General features: G+C 35.3%; 1 pseudogene; it reads left to right on the plus strand.

Moving 5' to 3' along the window:
• Window positions 1-508: 508 nt before the first annotated feature.
• LOC138144132 (serine/threonine-protein kinase PAK 5 pseudogene) overlaps window positions 509-15,439 on the plus strand; it is a 53,315-nt pseudogene continuing 38,384 nt past the window's right edge.

Raw genomic sequence — 15,439 nt, forward strand, 5'->3', positions numbered from 1 at the left:
CCCTGAGAGCTGATGAGATCAAAAAGAGAAATGAGAGAGAGGGAGGGAGAGAAAGGGAAGTGAAGGAGGAGGAGAGAGTAGAGAGGAGAGAATGAAGGAGGGGAGATATACAAATTATGCACATGGATGAGTCTGAGGCACACCCAAACAGAGGGGGCAGGACATGGATCCTGTAAAGAATCTCCATCTGTAAATTGAGGTAGTTGGATTCTATTATCTTTAAGGCTCATTCCAGCTTTAAAATCATGATTCTGTTTGACATGCTGCAAAATCAAGGAAAATGCAAAGCTGCCACCTAGTGTTCATGAGTGATTTTCATCATCTATGCTGAAGAAGCATTTGTAGGCAGTTACTTTACTTAGAAAATTGCATTGTATCATGGACTTAGAATCTGAAATGGACATTAGAAATCACTTCTTCCAAGCCCCACAAGGTATATTTAAGGAAATGACTTGCCCAAAGCCAAAGATGCTGTCAAGTCTGTCAAGTCCAGTAATCAATAGAAATTATGGCCAGTAAAGAAGGGGTAAGTCAAGTAAATCAGGTAAGTTCCGAATATTAGATCAGGTATTGATATTTGTACTCTACTGAAGTATCACCATAATATTTCACTGTGACTAGGGTCTGGTCACGAGCTTCTAAATGCTAAGCCAGCAGCAGAAAAGTGTAGACTTATTTGACCAAGTCAGCAAGGCTTTGAAGATGAATCTGGCATAGGATTTAAAGAAGCAGACACTGTAAATTATTTAATCCAACCATTTTATTTTATAGATGAGGAAACTGAGGCTCAGAGGGCCTAAGTGATTAAGGGACTTGCCCAAATTCACCCAACTGTTAAGGAGCAAAGCAAGGATTTGTTTTTGATCTCCTTTACACCAAATCTAGTGTTGTTTTTTTTTTTCCATTAGACCCCACCATGCCTTTTTGCCTCTGACATTCTTAGGAATATCTTAACTAAGTTTGGAGGAGCTCATCACCAGAAGAGGGACACCAAGTGATAATTTATTTTCAGTCCCAGTATCTCATTAAGATCTTCTACTAAGGTGTGGAGGAGGTTGCAGTCTCTTTTAGGATGGAGCACCTAAACTGATGGTGCATAACCTGAAGTATTCGTATAATGTATTAGCACATTTAAGTAGTGTTATTTCTTTGCTTCTGGTTATAAACAATTTTTTTAATCAAGTGAGGCAGAGATATACAAACAAATGTATTATGTGTAGCCATGATTGAAGGTACTCACATGCTAATTAATGCAGTAAAGACTCTATTCAAGTTAACAGATAATATCATTAACCCATCAACTTACATGGAATAAATGATTTCTTCTTTCTGATGGTTCTTACAGCCTTTTTCTATACTGTGTTATTCTCTCTGTCAGGATGCCCAGTGGTCAGATTTTAATTATAATGTACTAGAAACAATTGCATGGGTGGGGAGGGTTATCTTATATTAAAAAACTAGAGAGGTTCACTGGACCTGCAGGTCTGACTAATCACCTAAATACAATACTCATAGGGGTGGCCAGGTGGCTCAGTAAGAGCACCAGTCGGGATCGAATCTGGGCTCAGATACTTACCACCACACCTAAAAATAACTGGCCGTGTAACCTTGAGCAAGTTACTTAATCCCAATTGTTTAAAAAAAATTGGGGCAGCCAGGTAGCACAGTGAGTAAGAGCACCGGCCCCAGAGTCGGGATGACCTGGGATCGAATGCAGGCTCAGATACTTAGCACCCACCCAGAAACACTGGCCGTGTAACCTTGAGCAAGTTACTTAACCCCAATTGCTTAGGGGTGGCCAGGTGGCACAGTGAATAAGAGCACCAGCCCCAGAATCGGGATGACCTGGGATCAAATCCAGGCTCAGATACTTAGTACCACACCCAGAAATAACTGGCCATGTAACCTTGAGCAAGTTACTTAACCCCAATTACTTAAAAAAAATACAATAGGGGCTGCTTGGTGGCACAGTGAATAGAGCACTGGAGTCAGGAGGACCTGAGTTCAAATCCTGCCTCAGACACTTAACACAAAAACTAGCCATGTGACCTTGGGCAAGTCACTTAACCCCAATTGCCCTCCAAAAAGCAAAAAAAAAAAAATACAATATTCGTTGTTCTAAAACATTGATTTTATGCAAAAGATCCTTATATATATGCTGTCATGTTGTAAGGGCTGCAGAAACATTGTTTACAATTCATTAACATATTGTGCATTTTTTTCTAAATAAAAAATGTAGACACAGTGGCTGAAATGATCAATAATAGTAGAATAATAGTAGGGCAATGATTCTAGTAACAAGAAGTCTGAGAAGAAGTCTGACAATCCTTTCCCCCCCTCTTTTTAAGAAATTAGAAATTTTTATGTAATGGAGCTAAAATTAGTTGGAAAAAGCAAATGAAGATTGTTTAACATTTACTACAATGAATTTCTATCAGTTATACATTGAGTAAGAGCACAATTAATGCATATAATATTCCATACAAAGGAGTCATACATAGATAGGTGTATCCATAATAACATGTTTTTTTTAAAGTCAAGCTAACATTCTTTACCAATTCAGTCACAAATTGAGCAGTTAGTATTTCACTTAGTAAAGAAATAGAAGACATGGTTTCTGATATTGAAAGGGAAGCTACATCAAATATTCCCAGATTAAAAGTCCTTTTTGTGGCCAGAGAATCAGATATTACTTAAAGTGTAGGTTCCCCTGAAGTCTGAAACCAAAAGAGGGTGGTTCTACAAGCAGGCTATATTCCAATAAGATATAGTATTGACTTATATCATTTGTAAATGATTCACATTAGCAGAAATAAAGAAGGCTAGATGGGGTCAAATACATGTAGTTATAGGGTATATATGAAACAATTGATGTAATAAGGGTATATATCTCAGGACTTAAATCAGGATGTAACCAGTTCAGTTTGTATTGAAATCAGATTGATTGTAGCAATAAACACAGATCCTGGGGTAACAAGTTTTAGTTCTTTGGCTTGATATAATAAATGTTCTATCTACACCCATGTGGGAATAGCTTTTTTGTGTAGTGGCTGAATTAGGAGAACTCTTCTTATTTATTCCCATGTTCTGTCTCTGTGATTTCTTCTGCTGCTGCCAGAGCTCTTTTCATCTTCTGCGTGAGCTGGAGTACATGCCCTGAGATGACTTTTGGGCAGTCACACTGGTCGTTCAATGACTTCTGGAAAACAGAAACATAGCCTTGACTCCCCCTTCTCCCCCACATTATTTAAAGGGCAGGCCCTTCATAAATCTGTTTTTAGATAACCTTCATTTGGTACCTTTTTCACATTGTATTACTGCCAGTGTATACTCATTTTTAGCGATGTATTAAAAAAAAATTAGGGTGTGTGTGTAAAGCAGTAGCTAATTACCTTTATAATGAATTCGACCAAGTCCTCTTTCTTTTATATTTGTAAATAGGTTTAAATATCTTTATTCCATTTGTCAAGATTATAAGTGTTATGCTTGTAATTAATATCATTTGAAAGTGGTCACAGAAAGAGTGCAATAATTTGCTAGTGAAGGCAGGGGCATTATCAGTTTTCAATTGTTTTGGAATGCCTTTTGAAGCAAAAGACAGCAACATATGGTTAATTACATATTTTTACTACTTCCCCTGTGTAAAGGGATGCTAGAGGAATAATACATATAACACATTGAGGGCAGTTTTAAAAAATCTGTCTACCTTGTTCCCTAGTAACATGGAATTGTTTACATAGAGTATGTGCATTTTAATGACAATAAGAGTGAGGTAACATAGCTCTATGAATATTTTTGGAAAAAAAGAGTTGGAAAAACTTGAACTTTTTGATTAATAGTCACTTTATTTTGATAAAGAGGTCTAGGAATTGAAGAATGATCTGTAATATGGGTTAAATAGGTTGTGACCAATATCTTATGAGAATTTGTAATCTTAGAAAAAAAGTTAAAGGGACCCATACACTGTGTGTGTTTTAGTTTAGCAGTATCAATATGTGGGCACATGTATGCTGAATATTTGCTATCTGACACAATATTAAGGTGAAAAGAAAAAAAAACACTTTATAATAATATCATAACAGATAGCTGTGTCTAGTGGGCAGAAGTAAAATGAATATTAATAACTTTATCATTATGAGAATTAATGTAGTGGCTTGAATTTCCAGGAAGCTGATAGACAAAAGATGTTCTTGACTAGAGCCTTACAACTGAATAGTAGACATACATCCTTGTTTCACTATGATTACATTCATTTTAAAAGGAAGAGATACTTCAGAAATTGAATCTTTTACCTATAGTAAGTTCAGACACTACTTAACTCTTGCTTAAGCCATGGAATGACTATGCATTGAAATCAAAACAGCAAAATCTATTCTACTTTACTTTAACTTAGCTATAAATTGTCTTTGAAATGAAAGTTTTATTAGGCCTCCTCCCTTTATTCAAAAGAGTTTTAAGATTCATAAATGATCACTAAACTTTTATGAAGAAAATTAATTGAAAAGTTTTAAAATGATAGCTCTGTTTTTTACCTAAAAGCAAAAACAAAACTTTGAAGATTGAGATTCATTTAAGCCAAATTGCTGTAAAATGTCCTTAAGTAACATAAATTCCCAAAGTATTATTACCAAACTACATTTCTAGTTAATTGCAGATAGAAATAGAATCTTATCACAGTACTTTTAAAAGCTATTAGTCTTAGAATCCCTCCAAACCACGGTAATATTATAAAGTAAGCCTAAGTAGTTTGTATAAATTTCTGTACATGTTCTAATTCTTAGTGAAAAAAGAATATTAGATTTCCCATCAAGCTAACACAAAATAGTTCATAATGTTTACTAATTATTCTGATCATTGAAATTTTGCTATAGAAATAAAAATAAGAAAATATAGTCTTAAATGCTTATTATTTTAAGTAGCAATTTTTCACCAATCACAGCTCATATCCAATTACATGTTAATTTTATTCCTATGGAGCTGTAATAAATAAAAAAGATTTACTAGGTCCCTCATAAAAAGATTTAATTTAACATTTTTTTTTCTCAAGTTTTAACTTGTCCTGATGTAAAAGCCAATTGTTAGAAATACTTTTAATATATTTTTTAATTTTTCTAGCAAATTAGATTCATTGTTTAGGAATTAAATAATCAAAACAAGCTGCTTTCTCAGTCTGAGTGACATTGCCTCTAGAGAGTTTCCTTGGCAGGTTTACATAATAAGAATAACTGAGATGGACTTTAGGGAGGGGCTGGTGGTGATGCCCCTGCTTTATGAAATCTCATACATGCAGGAAGAATGGTCTTAATAGGCAGAATTAATCTGAATAAAGTTTTAACTCAGTCTCCTCCTTTCCACATACAGTAATCAATTAAGAATTTTAATTTTTAGCATTAAAATGATAAAATAATTTAGTTAACAATCTTACAAGTTCCATAACTGATAACCAAATTGTTTTAGTTGTAACCTCCTCTTTAACTACAGGTAAATATGTAAATACCTGATTTCCTATTGCATATATAAACATTATAAGATATAAGTGGCATAATTGTTTTTACACAAATTCTTTCCTCTGGTAGTTTCAACAAAATTCAGATTAAAACTTTGCTTATCTAACACTATTTCTGGCTTACAATGATCCCTCAACTTTTACTATATAGGAGAATTTTACTACAATTTTAAAAGACCACAACACAATGAAATCATGACATTAATCATATTTCCAAAGTATCACTTGCAAAAACTATTAATAAAATAAAATTGGCCTTATTAGGTGCAGAGATTTTCTTTCTCTCCTCATGGCTGCAGAGCCTGAATGTGGATTTAGGTGTTTGAATGGAGAGATTCATCTTCTTGTCTAAAAATTGTGTGGGCTTTAGGGTGCCTCAGGGCTGTTGCTAGTAGGGTCCTTGATAAATTTTTTCTGCTTTCTCCCTTTACTCAGATTGGGAGAGTAACTTAAATTCCCTATTATTCTTCAGCATTCTTTATTTTAATCTGATCTAGGATGAGAGACTTTAATAAATTTCTGTAAAATATTTTCAGCTGATTAAATTTTTACTACAATAAACTATATTTATGTGGTCCACTCCTTAAAAAGATCTTTGAAAGTAATAGCTTTGAATCCTCCAGTAAAAGTGAGTTGGGAAGGGCACCTTCTCCCTTCTCTTCCATACTACAGAACCCCCCAAAATTCATGTTTCTTATCAGATCTTAGAAAATATCCCAATTTGTCTAAATGCCAAATAGTATGATAAATTCTGACTTATCTTTAGCATTAAATTAGGAGTGACACTTTTTAGTTTTCATAATTCCAAAAATAACCAGAATGAGTTCAATTGACTTTCAGGAGTATTCTGAATACACAAAAACTTTTTCTTATAGGGGAGGCAGGAAATTGTTAAATGCTTGCTCTTTTATCTCTTTGATCTGAGGGGGGAAAATCCCTTATTTTCTTCTTCTCACTCGACTTGGCCAGAGTTGAGATGGGAAGAAAGAGATTTTCAAACTTTAAAAATCTTGGAATTTTTGTTCACACTTTTTAATGCAAAGAATTTGTGCCTGATACTTATTTCTGTACTCTATGACTTGCTATAACCATCATATAATCTATATAAAAATATCTTTTCCTTCTGGTTCTCCCTTATCGCCCACCAGCCATTTTTTTTGTGATTCTAGAAGGCAAGTAGGGAGGGGGGAGTGAAAGAGATAACATTTCAAGGAAAATCAAGCAGTTCAGCTGCATATTATACCTTACAAGTGTCAGATTACTCATTCTCACTCATTTCACGCAGAGACACATAAACAAAACAGACAAAAAATGACAAGAGAATGTACTCAGAAATTGTTAAAGATCATTTGCAGAATCAGACATTTTGCTTGGTCCTCCAGAGTGACAATGGAAGCAAGGTAAAACTTACTTGATAATTTTATTTTTATCTGTTTCCAACAAAGACAGCTGTATCAGTGAATAGTTTGAGACAGTGAATGGTTTGAGCCACCTCTGGAACTTCCATTTCTGATGTTAAACATATCATTAATATATTCCACAGAAAAAAACAGAAATGGGGAAATGCTGGAGTCCCACCTCCATAAGCCTCTTACTCCTCTGTCTCCCTGCTGTGTCCCCTATTACCAAAACTACTGTCCCCTTCTACTCTACACATTCCAAGAATTCTTGTAACTGACTGATAGTTATAAGTAATCCTCCTTCTTTTACTATTATTTTTAAAAGTCTTAGGTAACATTCTCAGTCTCTACTTTTGCTTTGTACCTTTCCCATTTTCTCCTAAAAGCTTTTTTTTGAGACCAGGCTTATCTTTGCCTGTTTGTATTTTGTACTAATCCCTATCACATACTCATGTTAGCCGGGTGAGTTATCCTCTGTAAGTCTTTAAGAGAAAATCTGACTTTTGTCTCCTACCTTTAGTCATGTTCTCCAGAGTTCCAGGAGGCCCCTTCCCCATCTGTTTTCTTAAATCCCTGTTCAGGTGCCACTGATGCCTGCATCAAAATGGGCATGGGCTCAACCAAAGAGTGTGGAATGATTGGACACAAGCCAAGAGGGTTCTGTCATTTCAGTTCCAATTTATTGATCAGAGAGCAGGGATTATATAATGAATGTAAAAAATTTTCTCTTAGGTTCCCATGAGAGAATGTTTAATGTCCTTGTTCATTTATGTACATCTGTATGCTTTAATGTCTTTGTTCACTTATGTACATCCATATATACATAAGTATATTCACATGTTTTAATGTCCTTGTTCCCTTTCATGCTTCTATGTCTGGGTAACTGCTCAGTTATCATGTCCTAAACTCCTGCAAGTCAGGAAGAGATGGTGAGCCAATCTTAAGACATAATATAGTCTTCACAGGGAGCTGGCTTGGGAGAAATCCTGGACTAGACTCTTCCCACGTATGGACCGAGTCAGGACTGGCTCTAGACAACCAAATTTTTCTGTAGACTTATTTTCTGTTCCAGTGCTTTTTATTGACTAATGAACTTATATCACTTGTAATTTTCCATTATCCCTGTGTGTGTGTTTTGTTTCTTTGTTTTTTTTGGGAGGAAGTATTACTTTTTTAAATATATGATTTGTATTTTAAGTGACTATCACCTTTGGCTACCATGTATACATCTGTGGTAATAAGACTGATTTTTTGCTGGATAGCTTGGTTTCTAGATTTGGAGAGGAACCCTTTTATTGTAGGGAGTGTTTATATGGGTTAAGGTATTTTCCCCCATTCTTTTTTATCAATTATTTATTTATTTTTAGTTTTCTACATTCATTTCCACAAGATTTTGAGTTCCAGATTTTCTCCCCATCTCTCCCCTTCCCCCACCCTCAAGATGGCATGGATTCTGATTACTCCTTCCCCCATTCTGCCTCTCTTCTCTCACCACCCCCCCCAATCCCTTCCCTCTTACTTTCTTGTGGGGCAAGATAGATTTCTTTACCCCATTAGCTGTATATCTTATTTCCCAGTTACATGCAAAAAACATTTTTTGACATTTGTTTTTAAAACTTTGAGCTCTAAATTCTCTCCCTTCTTCCCTCCCCACTCACTTTCATTGAGAAGGCAAGCAATTAAATATTGGTTATACATGTGTAGTTATGCAAAACACTTCCATAATGGTCATGCTGTTAAAGACTAGCTATATTTCCCTCCATCCTATCCCACCCCCGCTTATTCTATTTTCTCCTTTGATACTGTCCCTTTGCAAAATTGTTTGCTTTTGACTACCCCTCCCCCAATCTACCCTGCCTTCTATCACCCCTCCACCCTTTATCACCTTCACCCTTATTTTCCTGTAGAGTAAAATACCCAGTTGAGTGTGTATATTATTCCTTCCTTAAATCAAGTCCAATGAGAACAAGGTTCACTCATTCCCTTTCACCCATCCCTTTTCCCCTTCATTGTGAAACCTTTTTATTGCTTTATCTCACATAGATAACTTACCCCATTCTATATTTCCCTTTCTCCTTCTCCCAGTATATTGCTCTCTCACCTCTTAATTTTATTTTTTAGATATCATCCCTTCATATTCAACTCACTATCTATCTATCTACCTATATCTATCTGTCTGTCTGTCTATCAATTATCTATCTATACCTATCTATCTATACCTATCTATCTATCTATCTATCTATCTATCTATCTATCTATCTATCTATCTCCTCCAACTACCATAATACTGAAAAATATTTACAAATATTCAACTATAAGTCCCTTATGATTTCTCTTTCCTGTTTACATTTTCATGCTTCTCTTGATTCCTATATTTGAAAGTCAAATTTTCTATTAAGTTCTGGTCTTTTCATCAATAATGCTCAAAAGTCATCTATTTCATTGAATATCAGCTTTTCCCCCTGAAGAATTATACTCATTTTTGCTTGGTAGGTGATTCTTGGTCTTAATTCTAGCTCTTCTGACCTCTGTAATATCATATTTCAAGCCCTTCAATAACTTCTTGTAGAAGATGCTAGGTCTTGTGTCATCCTGGTTGCACTTCCACAATACTCAAATTGTTTCTTTCTGGCTGCTTGGCATATTTTTTCCTTGACCTGGGAACTCTGGAATTTGGCTACAATATTCCCAGGAGTTTTCCTTTTGGGATCTCTTTCAAGAGGTAATTGGTAGATTCTTACAATTACTGTTTTACCTTTTGGTTTTAGAATATTGGGGTAGTTTTCCTAGTTAATTACATGCAAAGGTTTTGTTTTTTTAGCTTTGTTTGTGTGCTATGAATGTTGCAATGACCACATCTAGGCTTTTCTTTGTTTTATACTCCTATTTCAATTACAATCAATAGAAGATTAAGGAGCAGCTGTTTTGCATGCCTTTTCAGCTGGACAGTTTAATTAAGGGTGTCAGGGCCAATCTATCACTGATGAAAGAATATACTTGAAAGTTGATATATCCAGTAAACCAAATCTAATCTAAATTAATCCAAAATTAGTTCAGTAGCTTAATGAAAATTAGATACTTTCATAGTCCCACAGATATCCTCAATATAATTTCTATATCTGTGCACACCTGTTTGTATCCTCTTTAAAATTATATATATATATATACATATATATGTATGTATGTATATATATATATATATAGTGTGTGTATGTGTGCGCCTGTGTGTATTTACATAGATATAGATAGATATAGATATAGGTGTGGGTATGTGTGTGTATTCACACAAAGAGAAATATGTACACACACACACTATATATATATATATATATATGTATATATATATATACACACACATACATACTCCTTGATTTTATCTAAGAAAATGAATTTGGTGAATAATTTCTCTGAGTTTTATTTTGAATATTAGGGTTTGTAAACACATGTTACAAGGCATTAAAGTGAGGTTGACATCTTCCTTTGAATTCTGTTGTTGCCTAGAAAATACAGTGTAGGACCTGCATTTCATTCATACAATAAAGTCATGAAAGTGTGAGCACAAGTTCCAAATTAACCATTGAGGACTGATGGTAATGTATATCTATTCTGAGGAAAAGCAGTCTAATAAGCATACTTTGTGGATATCTGATTTTGTAATTGTCAGGATTCCCTCCACCGAAATACCTTTCAACCCCTCCACAACATAACAGATGGTCTTTGTAAATACCTTTTACCAAAAAATTAATCACTTTGTGGTCAAGCTAGTGATGAACCTCTCCAGACTCAACTAGACTGGACCTGGTATGCTACATATACAGTTTATCACTAGGACTATAGTTGACATCTTTCCAGTGTGTCCAGGTAACAGAAATCATAGGTGGATGACTTGGAACTGAAATCCAGGTCTTTAGCACACTTTACTACCATGCTACCTCAGTTCATGTACTGGGTTTCATGTCTTTGGAAATCTTTCCAGGTACTTTTGAGAATCTCAGAATTTGATGAAATTCTATCACATGCAGAATTATCATAGAGCAAGACTACTAGTGCAGTAGGTTGCGGCTGTTAAGATTTCCAGGAGAGAGGGCGTGAGACAGGAAAAGGATGGGGGAGGAGAATGAAATAGATTGGAGAGAAAAAGAGAAGTGTGGATTCATCATGTAAGTAGGACAAGGATAGGGAAGTTTAGAATAGGTCAGGACTACAAGTCTAATTAAGCAGATGAGGTCTGGAAGACACCACAGATGTAGGTAGGTAGTGGATTCAGACTAAGTTCCCAGCAAGTACTGAAAAAATTAAGTTCCAAAGAGGAGAGTGAAAATCTAGCAATGGATAGATGATAGATATCTGAATTTGAATTAAAGCAACAGAGACTGAGTGTAGAAAGATAAATAAAGTCATGGAATAACAAATAGGGTCAACAAGTGTGATATTATATAGAAGATTGTGACCCCTCAATCCTAGAGCACACTGCTTTCTACCCTGCTTGCATTGCTTATGCTTTCTGCTGTGTAGGTAAGAATACCAGACTTAGAGTTTAAGTATGGTAAGATTGAGTCCAATAGGCAACTTCCTATTTAAAGGTAATATAGAGGATTATGGCTTTCCATAATTTCTTTTATAAAAAATAAATTTTTATTGATATTTGTTTTAAATTTTTCCATATAACATCTCCTTCCCTGATAGCCAATACATCTGATAAATAAATTATTTAAAAAATAAAAAATACAGAGAGAAAAGAATCAGCAAACTTGATCAATACCTCCCCCTCCACAACCATCCCCCCCCAAAAAAAACCCTCACAATATAATCAATGTTCTACATTGTTCTACATCCATGGGAACACACACGTGTGCGCACACACACACACACACACACACATAAAACATACTTCTGCAAATGAGTGAGGAGGGTACTTTCTTGTCTCTTCTTTGGGTCCAAGCTTGTTGTTTGCAATGGTATGACATTCATCTTTGATTATTCTGTAGTTGTCTTCCTTTCCATTTACACTCTTATAGTCATTGTGTGGGAAGATAGGTGCCACAGTGGATAAAGTGACAGACCTAGAGTCAGGAAGACTCCTCCTGTGTTCATATCTGACCTCAGACACCTACTAACTATGTGAGTATTTACCCTGTTTGCCTCAATTTCCTCATTTGTAAAATGAGCTGGAGAAGCAAATGGCAAGCCATTCTAAGATTTTTCTCCTCAAATGGGGTCCCCAAATGGGATCAGGAAGAGTGAGACACAGCTGACAATTACTAAACAATAATAACATTTATCATGCATATTTTTTTCTCGTCTCTGATTACTTCATTTTGCATCAATTTATCTAAGTCTTTCCACACTTTTCTGAATCCAATCTATGCAAGGATTCTTAGAGGAAGGAAAATGAGTGAGAAAGGAGCTGGCAATGGCCAAACAACTCTCCCCTTTGTGAAGAAAACTGAGGTTTATCAGTTCTCTTAGCAATGTGGAGATACTCCCACATTTCTTTTCATAGTCTCCTACCTAGGTAAGAAATTGTATATGTCTTCAGGTTGAGTCATTTCTTTCCCATGCCAAATAGGCAGCCATCAACCAGGCTATTTCATCACCTTGATGGTGGACAGCACTGCTGCCACTGACCTAGACTGAAGAGATTGGAATAGAATTTCTCAACTTCCTCAGCCCCCAGACTACCTGGCTTTGTAGATTGTGAAGGTTTGTTGTTGCTCTTATTTTTAGCAGGCGATTTCATTATAGAAGAGTTTCATTGTAGAGAATTCATTAGTTGTGCAAGCAGTGAAGAGCCAAACATTTGAGCTGAACTTGAAAATAAGCTAAAAATGCATAGAGGTTCAAGTCCTGATAAGTCTGTCTACCTCAGAGTCAATCTTATGGTTTCATGGGCTAACTTGCATTTTCCCACCTTAAGAGGTGGAAGAAAGTGAGCAGTGAAGGATAATACATAATTCCTGGAAATTCTGCTTAGTAACATGCTACCTAAGTGTATATATATCTATATATAGAGAGAGATATATAGATATATATACACTTAGGTACCATGTTATATATATTTATATGTTTTGGAAATCTTGTGGTATTGCCTCTTTGACCATATTCTTTCTCTTGTGCACAGTTAGCTCAAATTTATATAGCACTTTATTTTTATCAAGCACTTTCCTCACAGTAATATATGAAGTAAATTTTGCTTATAATAAGATACCCATTTTATAGTTGAAAAAACTAAACTTTGATGTTAATAAGTGATTTGCCAGTGATCACATAGCCATTAAATAGAAGAGAGTTTTTGTGAAAACAATACCAACTAATTCTGAGTTAGTTGCCTTGCAAATAAGTGTAATAGTAAGGGAATTTGAAGATCTTCTCTGGCCCTTAATAGGTCTAGGGAATTTGAAGATCTTCCCTGCCCTTACTTGGAGCCCAACAAGAGAAGCTTGCTTAGGGGAGGCTTGTTTTTCAGGAAGGCATACCTTTTGTTACTTTGTAATTAGACAGTGGGTCATGAAAGTTGTGATGTCTTATATATATATATATATACCCTGAAGTGAGATTTTGCTTTGGGGGTAACTTATGGGAAGAATTGTGTGATTTGACCAGACGAGACTCTGGGCAGCCATTGAGTCCCCCAACTTTGAAAACCCAGATGTTGGTGCTTTTCTCTCTGGTAACTAACACTACATATATGAAATGGTAAGACAGCTAGAAGCCTTGTCTGTTGAGTTGTATTATTTTCTCTGTCTGTATTTTTTGTCTGCTTGTAATTTCTGATTGTATTTTCTGAAGTTCAGGATGCTAACTTTTCCCTCTGACCTAAGTGAATGATATACATTTGATTAAAGTAAGATTATTCACCTCTTTTGAGTTGCTTTCCTTTAGAAAAGCAGAACAAAGAACCTGTGATGATAGCCATCCTGGGTATGCTAGGGTGCTTGATGCTACAATAAGTCACCCTGCATGTCAGAGCACCACCACTGGACAAAGTAATAGACTTTTTTGGGGGAAATATTTTTAACCATAAAAAAAAATACTTGCTAGAGGCTTTGTCTAATAAAGTTCCACAGTATTAATGTTAGTGGTTGTTCTTAAAGTAGATTTGGATGCTGTAGGGTCAGTTTAGGATGGTACTAAGGGAGCTGTATTCTGCACAGATGTTATGGTTGCATCTGACTGACTCAGCAAAGCTCTCAATCAAATCTCCTTGTAGATCAGATGTTGCATCTACTTAGGCCTTTTATTTTAGTGACCTATAGGATAAAGTGTCAAATGAACAGCCAAGAGACAAGAAGAAGGAGCTTGGTCATTCAGAGTCTTTTGTTCTCTTTTTTGATACAATCTCACTTGACCCATTTTTTTTTTAAATTTTGGAATTTTGTAGTCAGCCGTGAAGTTGCTGTAGGAGGTAGTCTTTTTCCAAGTATTGTCCTGAGCACTACAGTATAAGCTTAGAAAATGTCTTATGAAAGGATGTTTCTTGTTGCCTTTAGATGCATGAGAAAGCCAGTTCCAACTCCTTTATTTGTGCTATCCAAAGAGAATCTGCAAATTCATCATTTTACTTAGCTGCAATTTCTTTCTGTCTTCTGGATTTGTTGGAGAGAGAATGTCAGTATTGATATGCTTCATTTTCTTCACCAGTATATACACTTATCGACTTGAACTGGAATCTTATGTTGAGTTTTCTTAGAAAGTCACAGTTTATAGTCAGCCCAAGGATGGTGTGCTTCTTACTTCTTTCTACCCAAATTTTCCACTACTCCGCCACCATCACTGAAGAGATAGAAGAGATGCACAGGACTGGGCACCATTTTGTATATTTCTTTGTTTCATAGGTTGTCAAGGTTCAAGAATTAATTACCAAAAGGCCAACCTGGTAGTGAGGAGCCTCCACATACTTTTATTATCCTCTGAAAATAGACTCAGTAAATTGCTGAGATTAGCAGTAACGCCTGTTCCCACATTTTAAATCTTATTTAATAATATTGCTATTTAAGAGGAAGAATTGTTTTGAGATTTATGGATTTTTTCACATTCATTATGCCTTGAGGAGATTGAGTTATTTCTTTACCTGTTTGTTTATAAAGAGTTCCCAAAATGTCAGACTTGAAAACTTTTACCCTAATTGAAAGTTTAAGACACTTAGGTAAAATTCTGTTGACCAAAATGGGGGGGGGGGGGAGATTATGCTATGTTTCTTAAGTCTACAAAAATCCACTAAGTAATGATTATTTTTGGCATTTAATGCTGCTCATTCACAACTTTTCAGTGTTAATCACTTTGTGTTCCAAAAGGTACATCACATTTGACATGAAGATTAAACATTTCATTAGAGGTTTTTTTTAATTTTAAAATATCAGAACTTCATACAACTATGATTATATTAAAACATTTCTTGTATTGTCATAGCAAATCAATGTGGAAACTGCTCTGAATTCTAAAAATCTGAAAAGTACAGTTGTGGTGAATTATTTTACAATCCCCTCAGTTTTCTTCTTACAAACTTTTCAACACTTTCTGAAGAAATTGGGTT

Source organism: Petaurus breviceps, unplaced genomic scaffold (genome assembly GCF_028583685.1).
Source record: "Petaurus breviceps papuanus isolate PSGF00001 unplaced genomic scaffold, PetGlider_PUasm1.0 90686, whole genome shotgun sequence".
Lineage (NCBI taxonomy): Eukaryota > Metazoa > Chordata > Mammalia > Diprotodontia > Petauridae > Petaurus > Petaurus breviceps.